The sequence below is a fragment of the Pelophylax lessonae genome (genome assembly GCF_965119305.1).
Source record: "Pelophylax lessonae genome assembly, chromosome: 11".
NCBI lineage: Eukaryota > Metazoa > Chordata > Amphibia > Anura > Ranidae > Pelophylax > Pelophylax lessonae.
In genome coordinates this window covers 158,348,385-158,364,829 of record NC_138778.1, presented here as the reverse complement: position 1 = coordinate 158,364,829, position 16,445 = coordinate 158,348,385, and the positions used below count along the sequence as shown (strand labels likewise).

Here is a 16,445-nt window from a genome sequence, read left to right as displayed (position 1 = left end):
GTGGGAGAAGTGTATAGAAGCAAGGATGGAACGCCACACTTGGAAAAAATTGGCTCCCACAGCGTTCCCCCTCTGTGTATGTATATGGACAGAGGACAGATTCTTTTGACACCAACACTGAGTCACCGGAGTATTATGAGGTAATTCCATAGAGCAGCACCTGAAGTCTATATGGTTCTCACTGACAGAGGAGAGACACCACATTGAATTTCTCACACAATATTGTAAGACAATAAAAATGAAATCAGGTCATTGTATGTTCTGTGCTGTTACACCGTCTGACACCGAACAGTGAACACAACGTACCGGTGCGAGGAAAACTCTACCATTCCTCTCTCTCTGGCGCCTCATGTGGCTCACGTGACCCAGCACTGCCCGCCAGAACAGAGCGGTGATCTGAACTACAACTCCCATGAGCGTTCGCGGTCCTGCATGGCGTCATTAGCAGGCGACACAACCCAAGTGGGTGGGCGGGGCTGTCATGGCGGTTCCCTATTCAGAGGACTGAGAGTGGAGTGATCAGAGGTGAGAGGGGAATATGAGGGATGTTATAATGGAATTGCAGAGGTAGATCAGTAGGACGATGGATAGTGCATGTATAAAGAGCTCGCTGGAAGGTCTCATTCATAGGCAGCTGACACTGTGTTGGATCTCCTATGTATACATCCTGTACATGTAATACTTGCCTATAATAAGTGTGCAGGCTACTCCTCAATAAAAGAGGGGGGCGCTGTATTCTCATACATTGGGCTCTAGTGTGTATCTCAAAGTACAACTAAAGGCAAAACTTTATTTTTGGTCAGTTTTAGAGTGAAGATGGATTACAGTAAACCCCCTCCATCATGGGGGTTACCTTCCAGACCCACCTGCGATGAGTTAGAATCTGCGAAATAGAAATACCCTATTTAACCACTTCAATACCGGGCACTTTTCACCCCCTTCCTGCCCAGGCCAATTTTTAGCTTTTAGCGCTGTTGCATTTTGAATGACAATTGCGCGGTCATGCAACACTGTACCTACACCAAATTTGTCATTTTCCCCACACAGATAGAGCTTTCTTTGGTGGTATTTGATCACCGCAAGGTTTTTTATTTTTTGCTAAACAAATAAAAAAAAGACCGAAAAGTTTGAAAAAAAAAAAAAGTTTTTTTCTTTGTTATACAATTTTGTAAATTTTTTCCTGCACTGATGAGGCCGCACTGACAGGCACTGATGAGGAGACACTGATAGGCAGCACTGATCGGTGGCACTGATTGGCACTAATGGGCACTGATAGGGGGCCCTGGTGGGCAATAATGGGCACTGGCGGGCAGCACCGATGGGGGGGGGGGCACTGGCAGGCTCCCTGAGCCCTGATTGCCATCCCTGATGGCCATGGTGGGCATCCCTGGGGTCATGGGTGGGCATCCCTGGTGTTTCTAGTGCCACCCTCCCCCGAGGGTCTGCACTGGTAATCAATGATCTGATTACCAGTGCAGACCCCCCCCCCCGGTCCCCGTCAGGAGATCGTCTCTCCTCTATTCGTGCCTGTCAGGCACGTACTGAAGAAACACGATCAACGGCTCTTCCTATTTACTATGTGACCAGCCGTGATTGGACAGACACAGCTGGTCACGTGGTAAAGAGCCTACGTCAGTAGGCTCTTTGCCAAGATCGGAGATGCGGTGTGTCAGTGTGACACGCCACATCACCGATCGCCGCTCTGCATGCCCCCTGGGGGCGCGCAGAGCGTATTATCCTGCCGTCGTCATATGACGTCCGGTCAGGATAATGCAACCACTTTCTCACCGTCAATCCCCTATAGGGCAGGCGGGAAGTGGTTAAATACACCCTAGGCATGTTTTTATAACTTTTATGGTACTTTTAAAAGCATTTTAAGGTCTTTAAACACGCTTTTAAAACAATAGAAACACATTTAAACACATAAAAGATATTGAGAGAGCAATTGAAAACACAAAAATATTTAGTTAATGATGAATTAATTAACTACTTGCCGACCGCCCACCGCAGTTGTACGGCACTAGCCTGGGAGGAGCTAGGGGCCGATCACGCTTCCCTGCTCGTCGGCTGGGGAGTCAGTGCATGTGACCGGTGGCTCCGATGGCCGTCGGCCACTCGCAATCTCCCTCTGCAGTGAGAGAAGGACAGACGGCTGATGTAAACACAGCCGTCTGTCATTCTCACTAAAGTAATCACAGAGGCTATGCGATCCTGCTATGTAGGATCGCATGTCTCTGTGATTACATCACAAGCCATGCCCCTAGGGACACACTTAACCCCTTGATCACCAATAAAGTTAACCCCTTCCCTGCCAGTGTCATTATTACAGTAGCAGTGCATATTTATAGCACTGATTACTGTAGTAATGTCACTGGTACTCCCAAAAGTATCAAAGTATCACTACCAGTGTAATTTTACAGTAACAGTGCATATGTATAGCACTGATTACTGTAGAAATGTCACTGGTAACCCCAAAAATGTTAGTCAGGGGTCCGATCTGTCCGCCGCAATGTCGCAGTCCCGCAAAAAAAAAATGCAGATCGCAGCCATTACTAGTTAAAAAAAAAAAAAAAACAATGAAAATAAATCTTTCCCGTAGTTAGTAAACGCAATAACTTTTGCGCAAACCAATCAAAATACGCTTATTGCGATTTTTTTTTTTTTTTTTTTTTTTTACCAAAAATATGTAGCAGAAAACAAATTGACCTAAAAATTTTTTTATTTTTTTTTTTTTGAGAATTTCATATAAAAAAAATGTGAAAAATATTGTTATTTTTTTCAAAATTGTCGCTCTTTTTTTGTTTATAGCGCAAAAAAATAAAAATTGCACAGGTGATCAAATACTACCAAAAGAAAGCTCTGTGGGGAAAAAAAGGACGTCAATTTCGTTTGGGTACAGCGTCGCATGACCGCGCAATTGTCCGTTAAAGTCACACAGTGCCGAATCGCAAAATAGGGCCTGGTCTTTGAGCAGCCAAATCTTCTGGGGCTAAAGTGGTTAGTATAATAATATTAATAGGTCTTACAGAAAAAACTGTGATATAATAGGGGTTTGCTGTAGACCGCTTGCCCCAGGTTTTTATTGCGGTCTGTTTACCCTTGTTAGAGAGAGTCACCCTCTCTATTTGTCCTGTTCACTGTTCTCATTGAGAGTGAACATGGGGAAAAATATCCCAAATTTTGGATTGTCACCAGGACAAGAATAGAGAGGAAATCTTCCAATGGGACACAAGTTCTGGTGGTGTTCTGTCAGATCACTGCTACCCATCAGATTGTGTAATGAAAGTGAGGTTCCTACAAAAAAAAAAAAAAACACTTACTGCGCATGCGCTATGCGTCCCGACATGTGTTCCATGACAGGTAGCAGTAATCTGATAGAACACCCATGCGGATATCTTACTACACCCAGCTATGTCTTGGATTTCAGAGTAATTTTAGCAATAAAGTGAGTGTATATAAATAAATGTATATTAACATCTGTGATGCTGTTTTGATGTTACATTTTGAAGCTTGACGTCATCAGTAGGAAGATGGCGGAGGCCATGTTGATACACCCCACACTGCTCAGCGCTTAACCTTTTTAGGCTTTCAAAATGAAACATGCAGACAGCATCACAGATGTCAATATACTATATTTATATACTCCCTCTGTATTGCTGAAATTCAAGACGTAGCTAGGTGTAGTAAGATGTCCGCATGGGTGCTCTATCAGATTACCACTACCTCTCAGATCATGAGATGGTTGGAACGCATAGCGCGTGCACAGTAAGTATTTTTTGGTCGGAACATTACTTCCATTACCCAATCTGATGGGTAGCAGTAATCTGATAGAACAGGGGCACCTGGGATTTCCACTTCCTGTTTTGGTTATAAAACGGAAGTGAATGTAGAACTAAGGCCCCTTTCACACAGGCGGACTGTTCAGATCCGCCTGTCTGTTTTTTTGGCGGATCTGAACGGTCCCCCCATGCATTCCTATGGGGCATCGGATGTCAGCGGAGACATGTATGCTGACATCCGATCCGTCAAATCTGGACGGATGGAAACCCTATTTTCCATCCGTCCAGCGGATGGGATCGGATGAGAACAGGCAGACAGTCCGTTCCCATCCGATTTCCCCCATAGAGATACACGGGGAACTGACAGATTTGTCTCTGCACACAGCGCGGAGACACAGCTGTCCTCCTCCTGCTCAGCGGGGGATCGGCGGATCGACCCCCCGCTGAGAAAAAAGGACTCTGTACGATGGACGGAGTGTGTGAAAGGGGCCTAAAGGCAAAACTTTTTATTGTTGATTTGGAAGGGAGGGTTATAATCCCTGTCATTATTTTTGCCATCTGTGTGTCCAATTGGGGAGATTTCCCTTCACTTCCTGTCCCATAACCACAACAGGAAGTGAGTAGAAATCCCTGTAAATTTAAAGTGATTGTAAACAATCCCCTTGTAAAACAACCCATTCAGTTTAAAATAGAAATAAAAGGCAAACATTTTTTATATAGATGTAAACAAAAAAATTATTTTTTATAAGTTATTACATTCTCTCTGACCTCAGCTGCAAATGAGCTGGGGGAGGAGAAGCTGCAGGACACTGAACTGGCTGTGCAGTGGGGGGGGGGGGGGGGGGTGTCAGGAGGACAAGTCTGATCATTGGAGAAGAGAACACTGAATTCCCAGCATACAGTGAGGGGAAAAGAGTATTTGATTCCCTGCTGATTTTGTACATTTGCCCACTGACAAATAATCAGTCTATAATTTTAATGGTAGGTTTATTTTAACAGTAAGAGACAGAAAAACAACAAAAATATCCCGAAAAAAAAGCATTTAAAAAAAGTTATACATTATTTTGCATTTTAATAAGTGACATAAGTATTTGATACCCTATCAATCAGCAAGATTTCTTGCTCCCAGGTGTCTTCTATACAGGTAACAAGCTGAGAATAGGAGCGCTCTCTTAAATAGAGTGCTCTTAATCACACCTTGTTACCTGTATAAAAGACACCTCTCCACAGAAGCAATCAATCAGATTCCAATCTCTCCACCATGGCCAAGACCAAAGAGCTGTCCAAGGATGTCAGGGACAAGATTGTAGACCTATACAAGGATGGAACGGGCTACAAGACCATCGCCAAGCAGCTTGGTGAGAGGATGACAACAGTTGGTGCGATTATTCGCAAATGGAAGAAACACAAATGAAATGCCAATCTCCTTTGGTCTGGGGCTCCATGCAAGATCTCACCTCGTGGAGTTTCAATGATCATAAAATTTATGAGGAATCCGCCCAGAACTACACGGGAGAATCTTGTCATTGATCTCAAGGCAGCTGGGGCCATAGTCACCACACTAGTCCATGAAGGACTGAAATCCTCGCCTGCAAGGTCCCCCTGCTCAGGATAGCACATGTACAGGCACGTCTGAAGTTTGCTAATGAATGATTCAGAGGAGAACTCGGTGTCAGATGAAACCATAATCAAGCTCTTTGGCATAAACTCAAATCGCCATGTTTGGAGAAAGAGGAATTCTGCCTATGACCCCAAGAACACCATCCTCACCGTTAAACATGGAGGGGGAAACATTATGCTTTGAGGGTGTTTTTATGTGAAGGGGACAGAGCAACTTCAGCGCATTAAAGGGATGATGGACCGAGCCATGTCCCGTCAAATCTTGGGTGAGAACCTCCTTCCCTCAGCCAGGGAATTTGAAAATGGGTCGTTGATGCGTATTCCAGCATGAAAATGACCTAAAACACACGACCAAGGCAACAAGGGAATGGTTTAGGAGAAGCATATTAAGGTCCTGGATTAGCCTAGCCAGTCTCCAGACCTTAATCCCATAGAAAATATGTGGAGGGAGCTGAAGGTTCGAGTAACCAAACCTCAGCCTCGAAACCTTAATGAATTGGAGAGGATCTGCAAAGAGTGGGACAAAATCCCTCCTGAAATGTGGCCAACTACAAGAAACGTCTGACCTCTGAGTGCCAACAAGGGTTTTGCCACCAAGTACTAAGTCATGTTTTGCGAAGGGGTAAAATACTTATTTCACCCATTAAAATGAAAATCAATTTATAACTTTTTTGAAATGCGTTTTTCTGGATTTTGTTTTTCTTCTGTCTTTTCACTGTTAACCACTTGCCGACCACCGCAAGTACATATACTGCAGCGGTCAGCCCCTCACAGGCAAAGTGACGTATGGGTACGTCACTGGCCTGTGAGGCTCTGGGGAGCGAGCGCGCGGCGATCGTCGGTGGAGAGGGAGAAAGGCAGGCGACTAATGTAAACAAGCCGCCTGTCATTCTCCCCTGTGTAGAAACAGTGATCATACAGTTCTACTATGTAGGACCGTTTATCACTGTTCCTACAGCTCAAGCCACAGCCAATCACAGTAAGAATCACGCCCCTAGGGACACACACCACCCCTCCCTCTCAAAAAAGTTAACCCCTTCACTACCAATGTAATTTTACAGTAACAGTGCATATGTATAGCACTGATTACTGTAGAAATGTCACTGGTAACCCCAAAAATGTCAGTCAAGGGTCCGCTCTGTCCGCCCCAATGTCGCAGTCCCGCAAAAAAAAACGCAGATCGCCGCCATTACGCGTTAAAAAAAAAAACAACAAAAATGACAAAAATCTTTCCCTTTGTTAGTAAATGCGATAACTTTTGCGTAAACCAATCAAAATACGCTTTTTGCGATTTTTTTTTTTTTTTTTTTTTTTTTTTTTAACCAAACCTATGTAGCATAAAACAAATTGGACGAAAATGTTAAAAAATTGTGATTTTTACATTTTTTTTTTTGGGGAATTTCATATAAAAAAATGTGAAAAATATTGTTATTTTTGCAAAATTGTCGCTCTTTTTTTTGTTTATAGCGCATGATCAAAAAATCGCACAGGTGATCAAATACCACCAAAAGAAAGCTCTGTTTGGGGAAAAAAAGGACGTCAAATTCGTTTAGGTACAGCGTCGCACGACCGCGCAATTGTCCGTTAAAATCACGCAGTGCCGAATCGCAAAATACCCCCTGGTCAGGAAGGGGGTAAAATCTTCCAGGGCTTATGTGGTTAAAACAAACCTACCATTAAAATGATAGACTGAACATTTCTTTGTCAGTGGGCAAAGGTACAAAATCAGCAGGGGATCAAATACTTTTTTTCTCTCACTGTAGCAAGAGAACTGACCACTGTGTGCTCTCCTGCTTAGTGTGGTCAATTTTTAATGGGAAAGCAGAGGGACTGGCAGGTACACCAGGGATTTCACATAAAGGAAGCATTACAAAGGGAACAGGATACTTTCTCATACAAGTATATATTATAGCCACATGTCAGGAATATTATGTGTTGGGATAACAAATGCTTTAAGGAAATCTTTTGGGGCCTCTCTTGTTACCAGAACTAGTGTCCCCATTGGAAGATTTCCCCTCTCTATTACTTTTATGGGGATAACTCAAAATTTGGGGTTTTCTTTTACTTTCAATGATAATTGTAAACAGGACAAATAGAGAAGGGTAATCTTCTTAAAGCGGTAGTATACTCAAAGTAAAAAAAAAAAAACCCCTGCAAGACAAAGGCATAATGAGCTAGTATGCATCGCATACTAGCTCATTATGAAACACTTACCTTAGAACGAAGCCCCGACACTGACCCCTGGACAGCGCTGTGGGAGCTGACATGATCCCTCGGTGTCTCTTCCGGGTTCGGCGGCTCCGGCGCCGTGATTGGCCGGAGCCGCGATGACGTCACTCCTGCGCATGCGTACGGAAGTGATTTTACGGCAACTTCCCGGCAAGGAACTCTGAAGATCCGCCGGACCTTCAGAGCGAATGCGCCGCTCGCGTGAGCGGCTGCATGCAGAGCAAATATCTCCTAAACCGTGCAGGTTTAGGAGATATTAATTGTACCTACAGGTAAGCCTTATTATAGGCCTTATTATAGGCTTACCTGTAGTTAAAAATCACAAAAAGCAGTATACTACCGCTTTAATGATGACACAGACCGTAATTAATCCTGACATGTGTTCTTATCCTTCTTCACTCAATCCAAAACTAAAAAAAGGTTTTGCCTTTAGTCCTGGTTTACACCGGTGTGACTTCTCAGTTCCAAATCGCATGACAAGTCGCACAGCATTGCCAGCAATGGAACTGTTCATTTCGCTGTGACTTCCTGCACTACTTTTTACGATTTCATTGCAACTTGCATAGACTTCTGTTAAAGTCGCAAGCCGCAATGAAATCGGAGGTGCAACTTGAAATGACCCTCGGCTTTGAAGTAGAGCTATTTCAAAGTCGCACTGGGGTGAACCAGGGCTTTGGAATACTTAAAGGGAAATCTCAGCAATGGGACTCAGATGGCAAAAGGAGTAATAACTAGGGATGTGCTTGGATGAGTCTGAACCCACCGGGAAGCTGTCAAAGCCAATCATAGGCAACAGAGGTATTTCTCCTCCTGCAGCCACACATACAGTATACGCCAGCCGCCAATGATTGGCTGTAAGTTATGACAGCTTCCAGGCAAGATTGCTTAGGTGGGTTCGGACTCGTGTCCTAATATGCCTGAGCTCATCTCTGGTTATAACCTTCATTTCTTGTCCCATAGCAAAAACAGGAAGTGAGGGAATCCTTCATTGATACCAGAGCTAGTGTCCCCATTGAAAGATTCCCCCTCTATTCCTTTTCAGGTGGTATTTTCTTTCATTTCCACGTTTGTCCCCTAATGGGGACCAAGACAGCACTAAAAACCTGACAGATGATCTAATCCCACTCCTCTCTATCCAAAACTAACAAAAAAGTTTTGCCTTTAGTTATACTTTAGGATAGACACTGCATCCCAATATATGAGAATGCAGCAGCCGCCCCCTATTTAGGAGCAGTATGCGCACGCTTGTAATAGTTGAGTAGTACATGTTGACAGCCGATCATAGGTGGCAAAGGCATTCCCTGTCCTGTAGTTGCACATAGGCAAAGAGAATGTATACCTCTTCCATCTGTGATTAGCTATTGGCTTAGACAGCATCTCAGTGGGATAGCTTAGGCGGCTTTGGGCTCATGTCCAAACTCTCCTGAGCACATCCCTAATTATAAACCTACCTAACTCTATGCAAAATGAAGAAAAAAAAAAGTTTTGCCTTTTATTTCTACTTTAGGCCCCTTTCACACATATGGTCCGTTTGTCTGTTTTTCATCCATCCGTTGACAGATAAAAAAAAAAGGGACATCAATACATCTCTATGTAAAAACGAATGACAATGGATAATCATTCGTTAACATCTGTTTTCATCCGCTTCCGTCAATGTCCGTTTTTTTTGGAACGGATGAATGCCCTATTTTCTCTATCGCTCATTGACAGACGTAGTCTTCTTGATTCTCAAGAGCTGGGTTATGTTGTCTCCGCAGGAGTAGGACTAGGCAGAAAGACAAAACGTTCTGGCTCCACCTTAGGGGCAGTCCCTGAGGGTATATCCTCCCTCTCTCTGCTACAAGGAATCAGTTTTTTTCTGTCTAGTCAGGAGTAAGGACCTAAGTTCCTTGCTGGGATCTTTTGGTCCTGGCAAGACTTTTTTCTTTAAGAAAAAGACATTTTTTAGGTAGTTTTTCTCCAGTGTTTTTTCCTGTGAGATCTTCAAGCAAAGATGCCGGACTGGGCGACACTTGTGGTCACCCCAGCCGGCCTACGAGCGCGCGCAGACCATGGCATTGCGCTTGGTCGGCCGCGACACATTCAAGTAAGTATGCGGGGCCGGGCGACGGGCTGGATGTTGAGATCCAGTGGTCACCCCGGTTTCTGCCTACGAGCGCGTGCAGACCAGAGCTCCGCGCTGGGTCGGCCGCGACGGAGTCCCAGTGGAGGTACTGACCTTGCGAGTTAAAAGTCTCGCTTGGACGCCAAGAACCAGAGAGTCGAGGCGTCCGGAGTGGTCCACAAACCCCCACCCCGGTGGAGAGGGTATTGTGAAGAGAGGGTGCCTGTCGGTTCGGTATGGTGAGTAAACGTTTCCTTTTTTTCCTCGTTATGAGGCAGTATGTATTATGGGCCCCTCCATATATGGTCAGTATATATCTGATACTTACAAGTCCCCCTTGTAATACAGCATGTGTTTGTGGGAAGTGGACTTGGTTTAAGAGCTAACACTCTACCCAGCAGACTGTAACATTACAGCTGACATAGGAGGTATAATCCTACCTTATGTGTAGTATATCTTCTGTAGATCCATATATCGCCTCTCAGCAGAGATGCAGGTGGATGTGCTGGGAAAACGATTTCGGCGGTCCGCCGCCATTTTGCCGTAGACCAGATGCATGTATGTCCTCAGGTCACGCCGGCCGCCATGTTTTTGGAGTCTTATGTCTCTTCTATGGGGGCGGCCATGTTTTGTGAGCCCAGCTACCTCGTGGAGAGCTGGGAACGCCGGAAGGCGTACACAGGGGGCGGAGCCACGTCCTTCTACCCGGGAAAAAGCAAACAGCTCCTTCCAGTCTGTGTAAGACAGACGCTGACTGCAGTGGGTTGGAAACTGCACTGCATCGGTTGGTGAGCCTTGGGGGTCCCTCTCTCTCTCTCTCTCTCTCTCTGTGGGATCGAGAAGCAGGTACTCTGAGGGGCGCTATTGCGCTAGGGGGAGACACACAAAAAAAAAAAAAAAAAGAAAAAGTTTTTTTTTTTTTTTGTTGTTTTGCTGGCAAAGGTGTCCTGAACTAACATGGACCCTGCCACTCATGTATCTCCTCCGGATCCCCTCGAGGGGTCTGCGGGATCCTCCAGCACCCCATTGACAATTGAATCATTGTCAGCTATTATGGAAACTTTTGTGTCCCGGGTGGAAGTGGCTTGTCAGGGACAGGGCGCAAGAAAGCGACCCCCGCCTAACCCCATATTATCTGAAACCTCGGATTCAGACTCTGAGCCCATTTCTGCAGTTGCAGGTACTTCATCTGGGATTGGTGTCTCGGGTCCTGTCTCTTCAGACAGTGAGGAGGATGTTTCGGCATCCGCCATAGCCCGAGAGGAAGCGTTGGTAAACGCACTCATTGTATCTGTTCAAGAAACCTTAAGGTTACAGGGTACTCCATCAGAAATAGCTGAAACTGAAATCCCTTTTGGGACTAAAAAACGCATCAAAGTGGCGAAGGTTTTTCCATTGCCCAAATGTTTTGGCAATCCAATCGAAGAAGAATGGCGTCTGCCAAAACGCACTTTTACTATTTCTAAACGCATTGACAGGCGTTATCCGTTTGAGGAAACCCTTATTAAGAAATGGACAGAACCACCTGTGGTGGATTCACCAATTGCTAGATTGAATAAAGCCACGGTTATTCCTTTAGAAGACGCTCCGTCTTTTAAAGATCCAGTGGATCGCAAGATAGAAGCTATGTCTCGCACCATGTTTTCCTTGATTGGATCAGCTTTCAGACCTATAATAGCTATTGGTCTGGTTTCGCAGGCTGTAACTGAATGGACCAAGTGGTTACGCCGGGACTTAGAAGAGGTCCCTCAGGCGGTATCAGATTTGTTGGAACAAATGATACAGGGGTTACAGTTTGTGTGTGATGCGGCGTTAGACGCCACTCCATTATTGGCGCGAGCATCAGTCTCAGCAGTGGTTCTCAGGCGTACACTGTGGCTAAAAGGTTGGTTAGCCGACCAAGGTTCCAAAAAAGCATTGGCTAATATCCCCTTTTCAGGAGAGCGTCTATTTGGAGCCAACTTAGATGAGATCATTAAAGATCTCACGGGTGGAAAGAGCACCTTTTTACCGCAAAATTTTAAAGGTAGAGGAACTCGTCAAAGACGAGGGCCTTCTTTTTCTGCTCACAAGAGGTTTTTTCGTCCCGCGGGTGAAAAAACGAAGTCCTCCAAAGCTCCTGCAGGAGGCGTCAGGGGTCGTTGGTCGGGCAAGCAAAAGCCCGCCCCCTCCAGACCTGAAGATAAACCATCCAAAGCCTGAAGGTGCCCCCCACCCATAACTGGGGTGGGGGGACGTCTTCGCCGGTTCCCGGATCCATGGCTTTCCAGAATCCCAGACAAATGGGTTTGCGAAGTCATAAGGTCAGGGTACAAGATCGAGTTTCGATCTCTCCCACCGGCGCGATTCTTCCCTTCCAATATCCGACTATCCTCAGATCGTTTAGAAGATCTGCGGAGAGCAGTCACAGATTTACTACAACAAGGAGTGGTAGTCCACGTTCCTTGGACAGAACGGTTTCAAGGGTTTTATTCAAACCTATTTACAATACCCAGGAAAGAGGGCAAAGTGCGTCCAATTCTGGACTTAAGAGCACTCAATTCTTTTGTCAACATAAGAAGATTCAGAATGGAGTCCATTTGCACGGTAGCAGCCTTCCTGCATCCAGGGGATGTCCTAGCGTCCATAGACATCAAGGACGCCTATCTTCACATTCCCATTTTCGCAGGACATCAGCGGTTTCTACGCTTTTCCGTAGAAGAGAACCACTATCAGTTTGTGGCGTTACCTTTCGGTCTCGCCACAGCTCCGCGGGTCTTCACAAAGGTGTTGGCCCCAATGTTGGCACTTCTGCGACAAAGAGGCATATCGATCCTTGGTTACCTAGACGATCTTCTGCTTCATGCAGAGTCTCCTCAGACCTTGCTACAAAACATAGAAATTACTATGATTTCTTTACAGGAATTCGGGTGGCTGGTGAACCAGCAAAAGTCATTTCTGGTTCCCACCCAGAGGCTCGAATATCTGGGTCTAATTCTAGACACAGTCAGGACAAGAGTTTTTCTTCCGGTAGGGAAACTCCGAAAGATTCAATCAGCAGTCCAGTTGTTACTGTCCAACAGCTGGTCTTCCCTTCGGACTTGCATGAGGGTTCTGGGGTTGATGGTGGCTTCGTTCGAAGCAGTCCCATTTGCCCAGTCCCATACCCGAATTCTTCAGCAAGAGATTCTTCTCAGATGGAATCGGAATCCCTGGACAATCAGATCCGATTGAGCAAACAGACCAGAGAGTCTCTGGTCTGGTGGCTTCGGTCTCCGATGCTCAGCCAGGGAAAGTCATTTCTGCCAATATATTGGACGATAGTGACCACGGATGCCAGTCTATCCGGATGGGGAGGAATTCTCGGTCAGTTATCTGTCCAGGGACTTTGGTCCCCGGAAGAATCCAGGTTACCGATAAATGTATTGGAACTGAGAGCGATCAGACTTTGTCTGATTCACTGGACCGAGCAGCTCCAGGGCAGCCCGGTTCGGATCCAGTCGGACAATGCCACGGCCGTGGCTTATGTCAATCACCAGGGGGGCACCAAGAGTGTCCGAGCGGCCAAAGAAGTGGCTTGCATTCTTCGCTGGGCGGAACGATTTGTTCCAGCAATCTCTGCGGTGTTCATTCCGGGGGTGGAGAATTGGCAGGCAGATTATCTCAGCCGTCAGACCCTGGATCAGGGGGAATGGTCCTTCCATCCAGACGTTTTCCACCAGTTGTGCCTACGGTGGGGCACCCCGGATGTGGATCTGTTGGCATCACGATTCAACAGGAAAGTTCAGAGATTCGTGGCTCGCTCCCGCGATCCTCTAGCAGAAACCGCAGACGCACTGATCGCCCCGTGGGGGCAATACCAGCTAATATATGCCTTCCCTCCTCTCGCGTTACTGCCAAGACTTCTTCGCAGGATAGAGGAGGAAGGAATTCCAGTAATCCTGGTAGCTCCGGACTGGCCTCGTCGAGCTTGGTACGCCGACATGGTCAGACTGGTGGCGGACGTCCCGTGGAGACTTCCTCTCAGGGAGGATCTACTGTCTCAGGGACCGATCTTCCATCCTGCTTTACGATCGCTGGCTTTAACGGCCTGGCTATTGAGACCCAGGTGCTGAAGGACAAAGGTTTGTCAGCTTCAGTTATTCCTACTCTAGTTGAAGCAAGGAAAGCGACTTCCAGAAAGATTTATCATCGCACATGGAAGTCCTACATTGCATGGTGTGAACCTTTGGGGTTCCGTCCTCGGTCTTATTCGATTAGTCGAATATTGGCTTTTCTGCAACAAGGGGTTGAGCAGAAACTGGCCTTGAGTACTATCAAGGGTCAGGTCTCAGTATTAGCCATCTTCTTTCAGAAGCCTTTGGCTACTCATTCCTTGGTGCGGAATTTCATCCAGGGGGTGCGACATCTGGCTCCGCCAGTGCACGCGCCGTTACCCCCCTGGGATCTTAATTTAGTGTTGTCGGTTCTTCAGAAACCTCCCTTTGAAGATATTAGGGAGATTCCTCTACCTACGTTGTCCCAGAAGGTGGCCTTCTTGGTGGCTATTACTTCTGCACGCAGGGTGTCAGAACTGGCCGCATTATCTTGTCGTTCCCCATATCTGGTGGTTCATAAAGATAAGGTGGTTCTTCGTCCGAATCCATCCTTCCTACCAAAAGTGGTTTCAGAATTTCATCTCAGGCGCCTCATTCCCTGCTAAACAGCTTCTGGGCATGCCCAGAAGCTGTGCAGGGATGACGCTCCCGCACCGGAAGTGACGAGCGGGGCCAGTGCAGGGCATTGTGCGAAGAGGAAGCTCTGGCTTCAGCTGCCCACACATGAGATGGCAGCGCTGGACAAGACATTTTCAAGGTAAGTATTTCTTCTAAAAGGTAAGTGCAACCTGGGACAGTTCAGAGGCTATCCATTCTGAAATGTACTAGCCCTGACTGTCCCGGGGTTATTTTTATCAAAAAAAAAAGTTTCCTAGGCCGGAACTCCGCTTTAAAGTGAAACTTCACTCTCCAAATAAACACTGATTATTTTTAATCCTCATGCTGCTAGCATTAGTAAATTGATAGGAAAATATATAATATTTACTTGTTTAAAACCCTTTTTTTTCTACATTTCTTCAGTTACTTGTTGGTTTCCCAGGAGTCTTCAGGAGGCGAGGAGAAGCATGCTTGAGCTAAGGGCCAATGGATTCCAGGAAGTAAATGCTACAGGAATCATTTGCCCTTACTCAAGATGGCCACGGCCAGAAGTGCTAGGGCGGTCTTTTTCAAAGGGATTTCCCAACAAAATCAAGCATGGAGAGATGAATAGATGGGGGAATTTGCTTTGAATATTAAAAACAAATTAAAAAGTGTTTTTGGTTTGTGGTGCTTGGATGCAGTGAAGGCCCGCTTTAGAATGCAAAGCCAAAACTTTTTTGTTTTTTAAATTTAGTTTTGGATTGGTTAGTGAAGGGTTAAACCCTCCTGTCAGTTCATTTTGTGCTTGCTGCGTAGGAATGAGCTCATTGTGTTCGGATTTTAATGCAAGGCCTCCAAGAGGCTGCCACCTGTACTGGGCCAATCCTAAGCGGCTGAGGCATTCCCCACCCTGTGGCCACATGTATATATGCAGCTGCAGAGCAAAGAAGGCCTCTGCCGCTTGTTTGGCCCAGTGCAGGTAACCACTTCCTGGCAGGCTTCCAATAGAATCTGAACACACCCAAGCTCATTGCTTTTGCTGTGTCCCCATGGGGGCTTTTCTTTTCACTTCTTGTCCTAGAGATGTAATGGTAAGCGAGGGGAATTCATCTGGTAGACAGACCCCCCCCCCCCCATCCCATCGGAAGATTTCACCTCTATATCTGTTCTGTTGACAATGCAAAAATGTTGGATTTTCCATCACTTTCTGTCTTGTGGATTTTTCCCAGCTTAGACACTGACAGCATTGAAGACAAAACAGGGGGTACAAACCTTCCCAATGCTGTACAAAACTAAGGAAAAAATTATTATTATTTCCTAGGGTTGCAAAAATACCGGTATCCGTGCCCGATACTAAGCATTTGCACGAGTACTTGTGCAAATGTTCCAGTACCTGAAACTGATACCTTTTACAGTGCGATTTGAGCCCATACAAAATGAAAGGGCTCAAATTGCACTGCAAAGAATCGCATGGGATTTGCACAGGAATGCGGTGCGATTCCTGCCCGAATCACATGCGGCTTCCCCCACCGCTCCTGTGTGAACCCAGGCTTGTCATAGGGACTTTAGCCTGGGTTCAGACAGGAGTGGTGTGGGAAACCTCATACGTTTCAGACTGGGATGGCACCGCATTCCTGTTCAAATCGCGACTGATTCTTTGCAGTGAGATAAAGTCGCACCACAAGGGTATCCCAAAGGTATCAGTGAGTCCTTGCCCAAAAGTATCTATCTGTACTCATACTTGCCATGTAAAAAAAAAAACCCTCACATTTTTGTAATGTAAAGTAGTGAGTGTACAGCTTGTATAACAGTGTAAGTTTGCTGTCCCCTCAAAACTCACAGCCATGAATGTCTAAACCGCTGGAAACAAGTGAGTACCCCCCTAAGTGAAAATGTCCAAATTGAACCCAATTAGCCATTTCCCTCCCCAGTGTCATGTGACTCGTTAGTGTTACAAGGTCTCAGGTGTGAATGGGGCGCAGGTGTGTTACATTTGGTGGTATTGCTCTCACTCTCTCATACTGGTCACTGGAAGTTCAACATGGTACCTCATGGCAA

The 16,445-nt window shown here is 45.9% G+C and overlaps 1 protein-coding gene across 1 annotated transcript in view; it reads left to right on the top strand.

The window, feature by feature from the left end:
* Window positions 1-475: 475 nt before the first annotated feature.
* MED24 (mediator complex subunit 24) overlaps window positions 476-16,445 on the top strand; it is a 217,865-nt gene continuing 201,895 nt past the window's right edge. The window contains exon 1 of the mRNA XM_082271510.1: window positions 476-525. The gene's annotated coding sequence lies outside the window, so the exon portion shown is untranslated. The remainder of the gene's footprint in view (window positions 526-16,445) is intronic.